General features: G+C 29.2%; 2 pseudogenes; both read right to left on the bottom strand.

Moving 5' to 3' along the window:
- Positions 1–1,342: 1,342 nt before the first annotated feature.
- On the bottom strand, positions 1,343–2,875 carry LOC150031543 (GDSL esterase/lipase At5g03980-like; annotated as a pseudogene).
- A 6,076-nt stretch (positions 2,876–8,951) lies between these two features.
- On the bottom strand, positions 8,952–15,069 carry LOC150031544 (GDSL esterase/lipase At5g03980-like; annotated as a pseudogene).
- Between the last annotated feature and the right edge of the window lie 2,559 nt (positions 15,070–17,628).

Genomic DNA, 17,628 nt, shown 5'->3' on the forward strand with positions numbered 1-17,628 from the left:
TGAAACTAAATATTCATGAAATCTCTTACAATGTTTGGAAAATCTAAAAGCTAATAGGCTATTGCTTTTAAAATAGACATGAAATTAACATGTTTCTAAAAGTGATTTTAACATATTTAATCAAATCTGTTTTACCAAATGTAAAAAATGTTAAAAAAATTTTGTGGTCAATTCCATCCGTGAAAGTAATCCCAAACGCACGCTAAGTGGGGTTAAATGCATGATTAATTGATTTGATTTAAGCCTAAGATTGAAATTAACAATTGAATGAGTCTATCTAGCTTGAATTGGAAACCTTGGTAAGATTTTGTTTCAATCTTAACATGTTTTATCTTTCATTTACTTTTCTTATTTAGTCAATCTAAACTTCCCTTATTTTATTTATTTATTTTGTAAATTTACCTTAAAAGAATTCAGTTTAGCTTCTTATTATTCGACTTAATCCACTAATAAGTAATAAGTATATTGTTGCTCATGCAAGTATTTAGTTGTATATCAATTTTATAAATTTCATTTGATTAAGGGTCTCAACAACCATGCCCTCACCAAATACCGAATTCTTAACCAATTTCTTAAGAAAAAAAATTATTTATTTATTTTAGTTTTCTATAAACTTAGGCTTAATTAGATTTCAATAATATCCCAAAAAAGTAGAGAAAAAAAAAAAGACAAAGTAATATTTTTTAGTACTAAATTTCAAATAAAAATCAAAATTACTAAGGCCCTGTTTGGTAACCAATTTCAATTTTTGATTTTTTTTTAAAAAAATTAAACCTATTTTCTCTCATTTTCGTAGAATGGTTTGCAACTTTTTTAAGTACAATAGTTGGATTCTTAGCAAAAAAAAATTAAAAAAAAAAAAAAATTATTTAAAACAATTTTTTAGTCTTCAAAATTTGGCTTGGTTTCTAAAAAGATGACTAGATAGTAGATAACAAGTCAACAAATTTAAAGGTAGAAGAGATGTTTGTAGGCTTAATTTCCAAAAACTAAAAATAAAAAAACCAAATTGTTACCAAACAGGGCCTAAAAGTACTAAAAGTACTGTTTGATAATTATATACTACTTACCAATTATATAACTTAATTACAACTATTATTCTAACTTTGAGAAACTTTAATCTTTCATTTAATTACCATAATTAATCTTCCATATGCATTGTCATGTTATAAATTGGTCGAATTGAGCAATTGCGAGGACATTGGTTGAGTTTCGTATATATTGGGTTAAAAAAGAAAATTAATATAAGATATAGCATTTTAATTATAGGAAGCTAAAAAGAATATGAATGCTTTATTAATAAAATTTCATAATAAAGTAAAAAACCACCATAAAAAAATATTTAAACAATACAATGCAATTTTGGAAAAATGTCATGGATGAGCCAATGTGCATGAACTTGTAAGTCTTTTGTGTCAAATGGATACTCCATCCCAACTAATATGTTCATTAGGATTTGGGACAAACTTGTACTCCAGTAGACCACACATTTGCATGAGGTTGCAAAGTTGTAATCTCCTCCAATCCCACAACATGATTTTTGTCAAAGAACCCATCATCAAATCCTAGAAGCATTAAAAATTTGAGAAATGTTTTAATCTTTTGTATGTTAAGAATATGATATAAGTGTAAGGGAGAAAAAAATTACCTAGAACAAAAGCATGACGAATAATCCATAAAAATGCAAATTGTAATAGTCACCATATACGATAATAGTATGTGGATTCTCTTTTTTTAGTACTTCAATAGTTTGCTTGATTTGATCATTATGATAGCTTGCCAAACTATTCAAATCCTTTAAACAATGGAGTTCATCGTAAGCAGATGTTTCATTGGTTTGGAATCCAGTGAGATAGACGGGGAAGCATCCAATTGGAAGTTTCCAGGAACAATAACTCGAGTAGCACCATAGCTTATAACTTTCTACAAATATTACAAACAAAAGAAACGTAAGTAAAATAAACTTCTCATTCATATGATAACCAAAAAAAATTTGATCTTATAGATGAAAAATTTACCTCAACAGCAGATCTTTATGGTTGTTGAACAACATTTGGCACCATGTCTTTTGCCTCTTGTATAGTTTTGCCTTGAAATAGTGCGTAGTTATAGTCATTGCCACCGATCTCACCCACCTCAAGAACAATGCACTCCTTAATTTCTCATTTGCAATCTACACAACATATAAATATGAAATTGTCAATAACAAAATGTAAAAATGTAGTAAAATACTAAAAAACATGAGTGTATGTATAAAACTAAAGTACAAGGGTAATTAATTACCTCTTTGATTGTGACAAACAGAGTTGAAATGAGAGAACTATCCAATCAAGTTGCATGATCGAGAGAAGAGTTAGTCACTGGAGATAAAAAGTTTCTTCATAGAAAGATAATCAGAAGGCCAAGCTGTAGAACCGGCCACTGCAAAGTTGACTCCATGATTCATCAAAGCATCTTTATTCAAATAAGGACTCACCAAAGGAAGTCAGCATTTAAAAGCTACAGATATCGATTTGACCATTAGATATTGTTACTATTAGATGTGAATTATCTTGGAGTTATAGAATGAATTAGTGAATGAAAAATTAGAATGTATAAGTTTCAAAATAATTGTTACCAAAGTTGAAAAATCAAGCATCAGTAGACCGTTGGAGCATCGACCGGTGGGATTGTTGAAGAATGATTTTGACCATAAGGAAGATGAGAAAATGGAGTGTTAGGGATTTTCGCGAATGAGATTTCCAGTGTCGGAGATTGAATCACAAGTTGGTATATAGCGTCGAACATGCAAGCTTTCAGTGGATGAGCTTTGGATGAACCAAAACAAGAAGAAGAAGAAAGAAAAGACGAGGGAAATTTTGGTTGAAACCGCCATCAGTGAAAGCTTTGTGTGTGAGAAGTTAGGGAAGTGGTGAAGGGTGAATTTCAATTTAGTGAATATTTATAGGTTCAGTTTTTCTTCCCAATGCTTTTTGGATTTTGATTTCAGATTTGTTTCCTAATCCTTCAAGGATGTGAAGGAATTTCCAAAATTTCCCTATATTTATTATAAAAAGTTAAAAAGATAGTGTGTTTTTTTAAATAAAATTTAATTTTAAAGCTTATTCATAGATATTATTCTAAATTATAAAATACTAAAATGATTAATGCTTGAATTTATCTATATGAGTTTTATAACTTTAGTTTGTTAACAATATTTTTTTAGAAGAAGATATCTTTTTATCATTTTCTCGATCCGGTTTTATTTTAATAGATTATAAAATCTTTATTCCAATGTAATTAAATCTAATATTTTACTTTTACGGGTTGATCATTGATAAATTAATAGATCTACTCAATTTAGTCAAATTATATTTGTGTAGACATATTTGTTAAACAAAATAAACTAAACTTTTGTAGATATAAATTCATTTGAATTTTTTTTTTATGTATTATCATTGAACATAGGAGATGGATAAAATAAAATACAAAACTCAATATCTTTTTTGATATTACCAACAGAATAACAAATTTCAAAAGAAAAAGCATTTACATTAAAGGCTCTCTAATTAAATATGAAACAAAATAATTATCTTTTTAAGATAAGATAATGACGAAGCATAATGTTATATTATTTCAAAGTTAATAAATTAGTTGTAATAAAATCTCGATTCGCGGTTTTCCAAACCCTAAAAAGAATTTGAAAATTCAAAACTTTAATTTTTGAAAACGGTCTTAGAAGAAATTGGACTTATAAATAACTTTGTGGCCATTATTTTCTTATAATTTTTATTATATTCTTTTAAAAATTTGTGAATATCTATTTATTTTTTTTAAATAAATTTTGTAATAATTATATGTTAGTTAATGATATATACATATATATATATATATATCTATATATAATATATTTGATTTATGATTATTTGATTATCATATAGTTTTTTAAATTTTTCCATGAGAAACCCTAATGTCTTTTTTTATTTGCAGATTTTGAATGGTAATTTTTTTCTATTTTCAAACAAAAATATTACTTTTTTAAACAGATTAAAAACCTAAAATATTACCATTTTCCTTAAGCATATGAGCTACATATAAATCGCTGTGTATTTACAATAAATTTGAAAAAAAAAAAAAAGAAATTGCATTAAAATAACTCACAATTTGTTGAGGGGCATACATTTTATTGCTTAACGTTGAGAATGATGCCGAATTAAAATATTAAAAAAAAATTAAGAACGGGTAAGATTGAAAATGGGTGGGTTTAATATAGACATGAAACATCTCTGAAACGAAATGAGAAAGTGTTTGTTTAGTAATTATATATAGATAGATAGATACATCTTTTATAATTTAAAAAGCAATTGAATAAAAATATTTAAGCGACAAAAAGTATACTGACTAAATAAAAAAATAGTTGTTTTTATAGTTTATTACTCAAATTATCTAATATATTCCTATAACCCATCAACTACAACAAAAAAATTTAAAAAATTCAAATTTAAAATTAAAAAAAAAAAAAAACGAAACCAAACCAAACTATCATTTTAACTTTTTTCAAACGACTTGATGCACATTTTTCCTATTCGTACATAAAAAAATAAACCACTTTTATTGTGTTTTTGTTTTGAAACAATATCATCAATGTCATTTCAAAAAATTTTTTTTTTTTGATATTTCCAAAAAAATGAATTATGTATTAGGTAACTATAACACTAATTACACTTTCATTTGAAGAAATACTCAAACCAAGAAATTCTCTTGAAAATATAGCAAATTTCGTGATCCACACGTGGATTGGTTTTTCGTTTCATCCCTAAAATACCTTCACCAGCCTTTTTAATTCCAATGTAATTAATTCTACATCTTTCTTAATTACACTATGATTAATTTATCAAATTTATAATGGAGACGGTTTCCTTCGTTCGACCCGAAAACTAATTCCTCTTTCATGCGAAAATTTCTAAATTAGTGCTCTTTCCATTAAAATTGAAAATTTTAGAAAATAAATGAAATTTGTATCTCACAAAACAACCTTCTATCTTCAACAATGTTTAAATTTTTCTAAATCATTTATGACTTCTTATTTATATATTATACTTTCTCTTAATCCTAACTAAAACATCTGTTTTTAAATTATAATTTTATGATTTATCTTATTTTGAATTTTTAAATTATCATATTATATTAGAGAGAATTGACTTTTATATTTATATTTGATTTTTTGTTAATCATAACTAAATCATACATTTTTAGATGTTTTATGTAATAATTATCTTATTATAACTAATTTTTTTAAGCGTGAAATATTACAAATCATCTTATTTTTATTAATTAGTCTTATTTATTGAACCATATTGTTTTTTGTTTTAAAGATTCTGTTGGGAGATAGCAAAACAGAAACTTCATCAAGATTTATAGTAAATGCACTTCTCATTCACTTGTTCCCACTTTCTTTTAACCCTAAAATGCCCTCACTTTTCTTTAACCAAAAATGCCCTTTTGTTGAATGAGAAATTTCGACGAATCACGAGTCGCCACATCATCATTGAAAACCCGAGCCTATTGGAAAAATTATAAGTTTAGATTGTGAGCCTAGTAATTAAAGTCGCGTCGGGGCCTAACCCAATTCAAACCCATGGTGAAATTTTGGGCTAATATTAAAGACTTAAGCTCAAGCTCAGTTTTCGCCCCACCAACATTGGGCCCAAGCCCAACTTTAGCCCAAACCCAATTTTGGACCAGTAAAGTAATTAGGCTCAAGCCCATGTAAGGGCCATGAAAAATCTCTATAAATAGAGGCATTATCTCTCCATTTGGGAGGGGGGTGAGATAGAATTATAGGCAAAAGCTCCTCTGTAAGATCTGAATCTCTAGGAATCTGAAGAACATAACTCCTCCAAATGCTTTGAAGATCAGAAGTCACTAAAGCTCTGAAAACATATCAAAGCTCTAAAGATAAGAAGCACTAAAGCTTTGAAGATCAGAAGAGATAACTAAAGCTCTGAAGACCAGAAGATATATTAAAGCTCTGAAGATTTAAGCTCCCAAACATTCAAGACTCGGCTCTCAAGTGCTGAAGACCGAAGCTTCCCATCAAGCTTCGAAGACTGAAGTTCTCAAATTTTGAAGAACTGAAGAAAGATCTGAACTATTTGAAACTTTGATATAGAAGATTTCAACAAAACCCGTATCTTCACAACCACAAGCTGAAGATTCAATCTCCTCAAACCCAAAAGTCAAGCCCAAGCCCACCTGTGAACTCTATAAATAGGGAAGCTATCCTCATTTGGAGGGATCGGGATTCTAAATTCCAAATAGCAAGAGAATTCTCCCAACAACTCGGAGGACTCCTAAAGCTTACCACACACCTGAAGACTGAAGTCCTTCGGAGATAAAAGCATTCTTTATCCAAGACTTCAACTCCAAGATCATCACGCGTTTCGCTTCTTCAAATGTACGCATTCACTGAAAGAGATCAGAGGATCAAGTACTAGAGATTCGAACCACATCGCATCAAATCAACATCAACATCAACACCAACTCAAAGTTCAACTCTACGAAAAAAGTTTCTTCGGAAGATCATCAAGCCCAAAGGCCGATCATCCCCAAAAGCCGATCATCCAAGAAGATCAATAAGTCCCAAAGGTCGATCACAAAAAGGACCAATAAGCCCAAAGGCCGATCATCCAAGAAGATCAATAAACTCAAAGGCCAATCATCCAATCAACAAGCCCAAAGGCGTCGATCATTGAAGAAGTTCAACAAGCCTAGAGGCCAATCATCCAAAGAAATCATCAAGCCCAAAGGCCGATCATCCAAAAGATCATCAAGCCCAAAGGTCGATCAATCAATAAGCCCAAAGGCCGATCGTCCAGAAGAACATCAAGCCCAAAAGGTCGATCATCCAAGAAGATCAACAAGCCCAAAGATGATCATCAAGTCCAAAGGCCGATCATTCAAGAAGATCAAACCAGCTTAAAGACTATAAATTTATTTTTGAGCAGCATCAAAATATTATGTATTAGAAATTTTATTCACTTTCCACAAACTTAATACATATACAAAGTTGAAGTTCCACGAAATAAATTTTCTCTTGAAATCTCGTATGAACACCCTCATCTAATTTTCAGTTTCACTGTATATATTTACAATGCGAGTTATTTTTTTTTTAAAAAAAGAAATCTTTATTCTAATGAAATTAAATCTAACCATTTACTTTTGATCATTGATAAATTAATATTGATAAATACTTGATTTAGTCAAATTTATATATCACATAAATACCCAATAAACCCCCTAATTAAAATGAATATAATTAATTATATTTCTTAATCTATAGTTTGATATCATATATCCACTATAGTAAGAATTTCTCCTTATTTGATATAAATACATATTTTATCTTATTTCCTCCAAAATAATGTATCTCATACATTTAATAGTCAATTATAGTATCATATATAATTAACCAGTTTCAATAATATCATATACACTCGAAATTCCGTCCCTCACGTCAATATGAACATTTCAATATCCGAACCAAAAATTGATTTTCGACTTTTATCCAAGCTACCTAGGGGACCTTATGGACTTGTGGCTCAAAGCTCCAATAGTTCGTGAATAAATCTGTTAAACTCTTTAGCCACGGGATCCACCATTCGTTAACTGCCATACATTCCACTAAAGACCAAAGTGAACTTTTTTTATCACAATATATTTCTATATCCATCCGAACAACCAATCAGAGGTACGATGACCATTCACAAATGCTCGTGTTAAGTACAGCTGGACAATTTACCATTTTGCCTCTGTATTACATCTAACTCCTTAAGTACCATTGATTCCTCTAATGAACAATACAATACTACTTAGTCCAACTATGTGTGAACACCTCTCGGGCCAGAGAACGAATTGTGTGTGGCACCACATCGTTCAAGTCCTGGAATCAACCCTTATAGGGAGCTATCTATCTACTTGCCCCTTTTTCAGGGAAGGAGTTTATTCCATCTTGTGCAGCTGAGTTCCCTGTTCCTAAATCAGAAGAATCCCTAAAAATAGTAGGTTTGAGTCGGCGACCTGGCCACTCGCACCCAACAAATCAAAGGACCGCCCTCAATGACAGGAGTTCCCAACTCACTTCAGGATTGAGGTTATGTTACCTATGTCGTCCTAGTGAAGTGAAGTCTTTTTCATGAATGGTGTTATATAACGAGACGTTAACACTTCGTGGTTAGGTCTCTTATACAAACTCTTTATATAGGATCTGCCCCCGCTCCATGTCCCTTACACAAATGTTAGGATCGAACCATCTGTGACAAGTTACAAACTTGTGACCATTCCACAAAGCGGGCGCATCCGCTGTGTTACCAAGATAAGCTGTCCCTCTAACTTTATCCATATACTATAGACCATTTTAATTATCACTCAAAGACATGATCCACTTGTATGTCACCAAATACATGCTTAAGTTCATACAGATAAATAGGATTTTATGTTTATTGGTTTGTGGTAAAGCAAATAAAACAAACAAGTGAGCAAAATCATGGTGTGAAGTAAAATATCATATATTAAACATCACAAGCGTTCATACAAAAAATTTTACAAACTATAGAACTAGAACATGAGACTTTAGCGCATCAACCCCAACAAACCCATCTTACATGTTGGTCTACTAGGAGGTGTCAGACCCTCTCCCAAATTACCCTCTCAAAACTAGAAGGGGATATGACCGCGTAGTTACTAGCCCTACTGTAACCGCCTTAGCCCCTCTAATCTAAATGCCAACTAGTTAAACATTAATAATGTATGAATTTGATATGCCTCCTTAAGGTTCTTCAAAAATATTTTATATAACACATGCATGCAACCATGATATAACATTAAGAGATGAAACGTTCACAATGGCCCAAACACTCCAAAAGAGCCTAGGACCCTCTCAAAACATGGGTATACATAAGACAGATCAATACCTAAATCTTCTTATAAGCCGAGTCTTTTAGTGGCAAGCAGTAAGCAGGATCAACCTTGAGGAATCTGACCTGTACCTGAGAAGGGAAAACACAGAAATTCCGTAAGCTAAAAGCCCAGCGAGTGACTATAGAATCGTAAAGCAACAAGCATAACATCTCTATACAACATTGTAAATATACCAATGATTAAACTGAAGCAATTGTCTCGAAATGTAGCTTTAAACCATTCGCAGACATCATTAACATTATTATTCCCTAGTTGAGAACGAGCCTAAATGCTCTTGCTCCCAAACTTTTATTATCGGTACCAAAATTGACCCACAGGGCTTTCGTCTCCATCATTCATCATTGTCTACTTCTGCACATGGCCAAACTAAGTACCACATATCTTAGATACTTGCTTATCAGATACTTCAATTTTGTCCTTCAGTATCATGCTACTAAGATATCTTCATATGTCTTTGGTATCAAATTGGCTTAGATACCTTCTCAAATGTCCTTCGGTATCAAATTGGTTGCAGTACCTCTCAATTTCCTTGGTACCAAATTGGTTAGTTAATTTCTGAATTTAAGTTCCTCTGCCTAGTATTTACAAGATATCTGTGCTATTGCCTTTTATTTACAGTAGAACTCATTCTCTCTAGTCTTCCTTTAGGAAGCATATATCAAAATCAGAAACATAGCTTTGTAATGGTTGCACGACATACTTAGCCTGTGTTACACACATATAAGGCCGGGAAACATGCTTAAGTTATTCTCTAAACATTTGTTGCTTGAGGAAGTATAAATTCATCATTAATGTCATTGTGCTTTACTTGATCATAATATGCATGAGTATTGGAAACCTTAAGTTTATTTAGTCACTCACAACTCGTCTAGGCTCTTAATGGTTTATACGCTTTCTCCAGCTCTTCTTGGCCTGATAAGATATAATTCCCGATTAACTACTTAGAATTCTTAGTAAAATACCTCAATTAATTCATTTAAAAGGAACATTCATCAACACAGACAACTTACTAGCGAGATCCCCCCGCAGCAAGGGCAGCGAGATCCTCTAGAGCGATACCAGCGAGATCCTCTAGAGCGAGATCAAACTTTTCTTGGAAAATTTTCATCCTAGCGATACTCACCTTACCAGCAATACTCAGCCCACAATTCCAGCGAGATTTTTCTTGTCTAGAGCGAGATTGGCGAGTCTTCATCCCTAGACTCTCGTTATAACTCCCACGGTGAAACTGGTTGTTTGTTCAATCCCAAGTATTGTCTGCTTATGTACCAATTCTCTATTATAAATTTTAAAATTCATAACTCAAAATCCAGAGCTCTTTTCAAGAGGACTTCCTTCTACAAATTTGCTAGAAATGAGTAACTTCCTTACCTTAAAATTTCTTTAGCTAAAAATTCCTTGTAGTTTGGCCTGGAGCTTCCAATCTTCACCTCAGGCCCTGATTAATCCGAGGTTCTGCCTCTTCTACAAATTCCTCCACTTTTGTTCTTCTCCTCTTGCAATCTTTCACTGACAAGGTAACATTTAAAAAACTAGATTCTCCAGTTTTCAAATGGACTGAATTCACTAAATTTTGCTCTTGTCAATTGCCGAAACCATGCTTTTGAAGTTTCACTTCCTGTTTAATCTTTCTGCCGCATCCTGAGTTCAAAGAGTAGATTGCACGTCACCTCACTCCTAGTGCCTCCAGCAGAATAATGATTGAGTTTTTTTCTTTTAATATATTTTCCTTCCCCTTCTTTCATATCCCTATAAACAAACATGAATTTCTACTTAATAAATATGTATTATAACATTACCTTGGCTAAACATGCCTATCTAGGGAACCAGGGTTTACAGAAGGTCTCACTTCAAACTTCAAAATGGGGAACCATCATACTTTTAAAGAACTTGTCTTCTAGGTCAAATCTTTTTCCTTAATTACAATTTTCTATTTGTTCTTGATTTCGTTAATTTCCTGCATAACTATGCTACTCTAATATGTTTTTCAATTTTCATAGAGAAATTTATCAAAAATAGTCTCTCATCAAGTTTTTCACTTTTCAAAACTGATATGCTTTTTGACAACTCAAAACTAATTTTTCTCGGTACATCTTGTTCGAGATCGACTACCAAATTTTATTTAAAAATATACATTTTTCTATCTTTATCGATTGTTTTTGCTTCTGCCAAGTTTCTAACAAATTTTTTCAAATATTATATTATCACCAAAATTTATCTAAAATCTTACCTAATTTTTCAAATCTTTCACCCAAAATCAATTTTGCAAAAAAGAAAAAAGAAAGAAAAGAATCCCAGTTATCTCGAGCCAGATTAAAGCTTCTATATATTGGATTTTCTTATGAAATATCAAGTAGATTAATATCGAGACTATTTTCTCAAATCTTACCCAATTTTTTTCACAAATTTGATCTTTCTAAAATTTAAAAATCACAGTGAACCTGATATCCACTGGAAAATCATAATTAGTAATTCACTTTGAAAATTTAGAAATTTGAAATTCATATAATTGTGGAAAGCATAAATTAGGCTAAAGATTTCAAAAATTAGTGTAAAAATTTAATATATGATTTGATAAAGATAGTCAAATTGTTGGAAAAATTAGTAAGATTTGATAATTTTTGAAAGATTATTTAATATTTTAAAAAAAATGGGTTTAGAATCTCGGTATTAATATTGGCGATATTTCACAAGAAAACAAAATATAATCGCTAATGTATAAAAAGTTGATTAAGTAAATCTTAGTGGTCTAAATCCTCGGGATACATGTATCTAGAAAAACTATTGTAATGAATTTCAAAAAAGATGTACTAATTTTGAAAACTGAAAAACCTTAGGAAACTATTTTTGACAATTTTCCTCCTTATATACATAGTATCATTAATTAATATTTTCCTAATTAAATAAACTATTTGACATCCTCTTCACAGCTTATACCTTTTCAATTTTTCAAAATCTACCCAAACTTAAACTATCCTTAAAATATAATAACTTTTCTTTGTAATTTTAAATTTTAAGTAATCGATTAGAATGATTATTTTATTTGTTACCGATTAACTTTTTAAATATTAAGAAAAAAGATTTTATTTTTTCAAAACTTATCAATATGGTATACTTTTTTTTTTTTTTAATTTGATGCATTCCACTCGTGAAAATTATAAAATAGATTTGATTAAGTGAGAAATAGATAGATATATAAAATAATCTTATTTAAAGTATTAAATTGAAACTAAATATTCATGAAATCTCTTTACAATGTTTGGAAAATCTAAAAGCTAATAGGCTATTGCTTTTAAAAATAGACAGAAATTAACATGTTTCTAAAAGTGATTTTAACATATTTAATCAAATCTGTTTTTCTCTCAAATGTAAAAAATGATAAAAAATTTTGTGGTTTTCAATTCCATCCTGAAAGTAATCCCAAACGCACGCTAAGTGGGGTTAAATGCATGATTCTCTTGATTTGATTTAAGCCTAGGATTGAAAATTAACAATTGAATGAGCTATCTAGCTTGAATTGGAAACCTTGGTTAAGATTTTTTTCAATCTTACATGTTTTATCTTTCATTTACTTTCTTATTTAGTCAATCTAAACTTCCCTATATTTATTTGCGAGCGCTTATTTTGTAAAGTTACCTTAAAAGATTCAGTTTAGCTTCTTATTATTCGAATCCACTTAAAACTAATAATAAGTATATTTTTGCTCATGCAAGTATTTTAGTTGTATATCAATTTTATAAATTTCATTTTGATTAAGGTCTCAACAACCATGCCCTCACACCAAATACCGAATCTTAACCTACAATTTCTTAAGAAAAAAAATTATTTATTTATTTTATTTTCTATAAACTTAGGCTTAATTAGAAGTTTCAATAATATCCCAAAAAAGTAGAGAAAAAAAAAAAAGAAAAAAAAAGACAAAGTAATATTTTTTAGTACTAAATTTCAAATAAAAATCAAAATTACTAGGCCCTATTTGGTAAACCAATTTTCAATTTTTGATTTTTTTTTTAAAAAATTAAACCTATTTTCTCTCATTTTCGTAGAATGGTTTGCAACTTTTTTTAAGTACAATAGTTGGTATTCTTAGCAAAAAAAATTAAAAAAAAAAAAAAAAATTATTAAAACAATTTTTTAGTCTTCAAATTTGGCTTGGTTTCTAAAAAGATGACTAGATAAGTAGATAACAAGTCAACAAATTTAAAGGTAGAAGAGATGTTTGTAGGCTTAATTTCCAAAAACTAAAAATAAAAAAACCAATTGTTGTACCAAACAGGGCCTAAAAGTACTAAAAGTACTGTTTGATAATATATATACTACTTACCAATTATATAACTTAATTACAACTATTTCTAACTTTGAGAAACTTTAATCTTTCATTTAATTACCATAATTAATCTTCCATATGCATTGTCATGTTATAAATTGGTCGAATTGAGCAATTGCGAGGGCATTGGTTGAGTTTCGTATATATTGGGGTTTAAAAAAGAAAATCTTTTATATAAGATATAGCATTTTAATTATAGGCAGCTAAAATAAGAATAATGCTTTATTATAAAAATTCATAATAAAGTAAAAAACCACCATATAAAAATATTTAAACAATACAATGCAATTATAAAAAAACGATGGATGAGCCAATGTGCCATGAACTTGTAAGTCTTTTGTGTCAAATGGACTCCATCCCAACTAATATGTTCATTAGGATTTGGCAAACTTGTACTCCAGGTAGACCACACATTTGCATGAGGTTAAAGTTGTAATCTCCTCCAATCCACAACATGATTTTTGCAAAGAACCTTCATCAAATCCTAGAAGCATTAAAAATTTGAGAAATGTTTTTATTCTTTTGTATGTAATAAGATGATATAAGAGTAAGGAGAAAAAAATTACCTAGAACAAAAGCATGACGAATAATCCATAAAAATGCATTGTAATAGTCACCATATACGATAATAGTATGTGGATTCTCTTTTTTTAGTACTTCAATAGTTTGCTTGATTTGAACATTATGATAGCTTGCCAAACTATTCAAATCCTTTAAACAATGGAGTTCATCGTAAGCAGATGTGTCATTGGTTTGGAATCCAGTGAGATAGACGGGGAAGCATCCAATTGGAAAGTTTCCAGGAACAATAACTCGAGTAGCACCATAGCTTATAACTTTCTACAAATATTACAAACAAAAGAAACGTAAGTAAATAAACTTCTCATTCATATGAGTAACCAAAAAAAATATGATCTATTCTAGACAAAAATTTACCTCAACAGCAGTCTTTATGGTTTGAACAACATTTGGCACCATGTCTTTTGCCTCTTGTATAGTTTTGCCTTGAAATAGTGCGTAGTTATAGTCATTGCCACCGATCTCACCCACCAAGAACAATGCACTCCTTAATTTCTCATTGCAATCTACACAACATATAAATATGAAATTGTCAATATCAAAATGTAAAATGTAGAAAATACTAAAAAACAATGAGTGTATGTATAAAACTAAAGTACAAGGGTAATTAATTACCTCTTTGATTGTGACAAACAGAGTTGAAATGAGAGAACATCCAATCAAGTTGATGATCGAGAGAAGAGTTAGTCACTGGAGATAAAATTTTCTTCATAGAAAGATAATCAGAAGGCAAAGCTGTAGAACCGGCCACTGCAAAGTTGACTCCATGATTCATCAAAGCATCTTTATTCAAATAAGGACTCACCAAAGGAAGTCCAGCATTTAAAGCTACAGATAGATTTGACCATTAGATATTGTTACTATTAGATGTGAATTATCTTGGAGTTATAGAATGAATTAGTGAATGAAAAATTAGAATGTATAAGGTTAAAAATAATTGTTACCAAAGAAATCAAGCATCAGTAGACCGTTGGAGCATCGACCGGTGGGATTGTTGAAGAATGATTGACCATAAGGAAGATGAGAAAATGGAGTGTTAGGATTTTCGCGAATGAGATTTCCAGTGTCGGAGATTGAATCACCAAGTTGGTATATAGCGTCGAACATGCAAGCTTTCAGTGGATGAGCTTTGGATGAACCAAAAACAAGAAGAAGAAGAAAGAAAAGAGAGAGGGAAATTTTGGTTGAAACCGCCATCAGTGAAAGCTTTGTGTGTGAGAAGTTAGGGAAGTGGTGAAGGGTGAAACAATTAGTGATTATTTATAGGTTCAGTTTTTCTTCCCAATGCTTTTGGGATTTTGATTTCAGATTTGTTTCCTAATCCTTCAAGGATGTGATGGAATTTCCAAATTTCCCTATATTTATTATTAAAAAGTTAAAAAGATAGTGTGTTTTTTTAAAAAATAAAATTTAAAGCTTATTCATAGATATTATTCTAAATTATAAAATACTAAAATGATTAATGCTTGAATTTATCTATATGAGTTTATAACTTTAGTTGTTAACAATATTTTTTAGAAGATTATCTTTTTATCATTTTTCGATCCGGTTTTATTTTAATAGATTATAAAATCTTTATTCCAATGTAATTAAATCTAATATTTTACTTTTGATCATTGATAAATTAATAGATCTACTCAATTTAGTCAAATTATATTTGTGTAGACATATTTGTTAAACAAAATAAACTAAACTTTTGTAGATATAAATACATTTGAATTTTCTTTTTATGTATTATCATTGAACATAGGAGATGGATAAAATAAAATACAAAACTCAATATCTTTTTAGATATATACCAAAAGAATAACAAATTTCAAAAGAAAAGCATTTACATCAAAGGAAAATTAAATATGAAACTAAAATTATCTTTTTAAGATAAGATAATGACGAAGCTAATGTTTATATTATTTCAAAGTTAATAAATTAGTTGTAATAAAATTATTGTTTTTCCAAACCCTAAAAAGAATTTGAAAATTCAAAACTTTAATTTTTGAAAACGGACTTAGAAGAAATTGGACTTATAAATAACTTTGTGGCCATTATTTTCTTATAATTTTTATCTATTCTTTTAAAAATTTGTGACATATCTATTATTTTTTTTAAATAAAATTTTGTAATAATTATATGTTAGTTATGATATATACATACATACATATATATATATATATATATATATATATATTTGATTTAGATTATTTGATTATCATATTAGTTTTAAATTTTTCCATGAGAAACCCTAATGTCTTATTTTCATTTGCAGATTTGGAATGGTATTTTTCTATTTTCAAACAAAAATATTACTTTTTTATAAAGATTAAAAACCCTAAAATATTACCATTTTCCTTAAGCATATGAGCTACATATAAATCGCTGTGTATTTACAATAAATTTGAAAAAAAAAAAAAAGAAATTGCATTAAATAACTCAATTTGTAGAGGGGCATACATTTATTGCTTAACGTTGAGAATGATGCCGAATTAAAATATTAAAAAAAAATTAAGAACGGGAAGATTGAAAATGGGTGGGTTTAATATAGACATGAAACGAATGAGAAATTATATTTAATTAGTATATATATAGATAGATAGATACATCTTTATAATTTAAAAGCAATTGAATAAAAATATTTAAGCGACAAAAAGTATAATGACTAAATAAAAAATAAGTTGTTTTTTAACGTTTATTACTCAAATTATCTAATATATTCCTATAACCCTCAACTACAATAAAAAAATTTAAAAAAATTCAAATTTAAAATTAAAAAAAAAAACGAAACCAAACCAAACTATCATTTTAACTTTTATTCAAACGACTTGATGCACATTTTTCCTATTCGTACATAAAAAAATAAACCTTTTTATTGTGTTTTTGTTTTGAAACAATATCATCAATGTCATTTCAAAAAATTTTTTTTTTTTGATATTTTCCAAAAAAAGAATTTATGTATTAGGTATATAACACTAATTACACTTTCATTTGAAGAAATAACAAACCAAGAAATTCTCTTGAAATATAGCAAATTTCGTGATCCACACGTGGATTGGTTTTTCGTTAATCCTAAAATACCTTCACCAGCCTTTTTAATTCCAATGTAATTAATTCTACATCTTTCTTAATTACACTATGATTAATTTATCAAATTTATAATGGAGACGGTTTCCTTCGAGATTTCCACCGAAAACTAAGTGCCTCTTTCCATGCGGAAAATTTGACATAAATTTAGTGATTTAATTTGAAAATAAATGAAATTTGTATCTCAACAACCTTCTATCTTCAACAAATGTTTTAAATTTTTCTAAATCATTTATGACTTCTTATATTTATATTATACTTTCTCTTAATCCTAACTAAATCATCTGTTTTTAAAATAATTTTTATGATTATCTTATTTTGAATTTTCAAATATCATATTATATTAGATTTCCTAATTGACTTTTTATATTTATATTAGATTTTTTGTTAATCATAACTAAATCATACATTTTTAGATTGTTTTTATGTAATATTATCTTTATTATAATTTTTTTAAGCGTGAAATATTACAAATCATCTTATTTTTATTAATTAGTCTTATTTATTGAACCATATTGTTTTTTGTTTTAAAGATTCTGTTGGGGAGAATAGCAAAACAGAAACTTCATCAAATTTATAGTAAATGCACTCTCATTCACTTGTTCCCACTTTTCTTTAACCCTAAAATGCCCTCACTTTTCTTTAACCCAAAAATGCCCTTTGTTGAATGAGAAATTTCGACGAATCAC

Source organism: Benincasa hispida, unplaced genomic scaffold (genome assembly GCF_027475165.1).
Source record: "Benincasa hispida cultivar pf3 unplaced genomic scaffold, pf3_genome.v1.1 HicScf116, whole genome shotgun sequence".
Classification (NCBI taxonomy): Eukaryota; Viridiplantae; Streptophyta; class Magnoliopsida; order Cucurbitales; family Cucurbitaceae; genus Benincasa; species Benincasa hispida.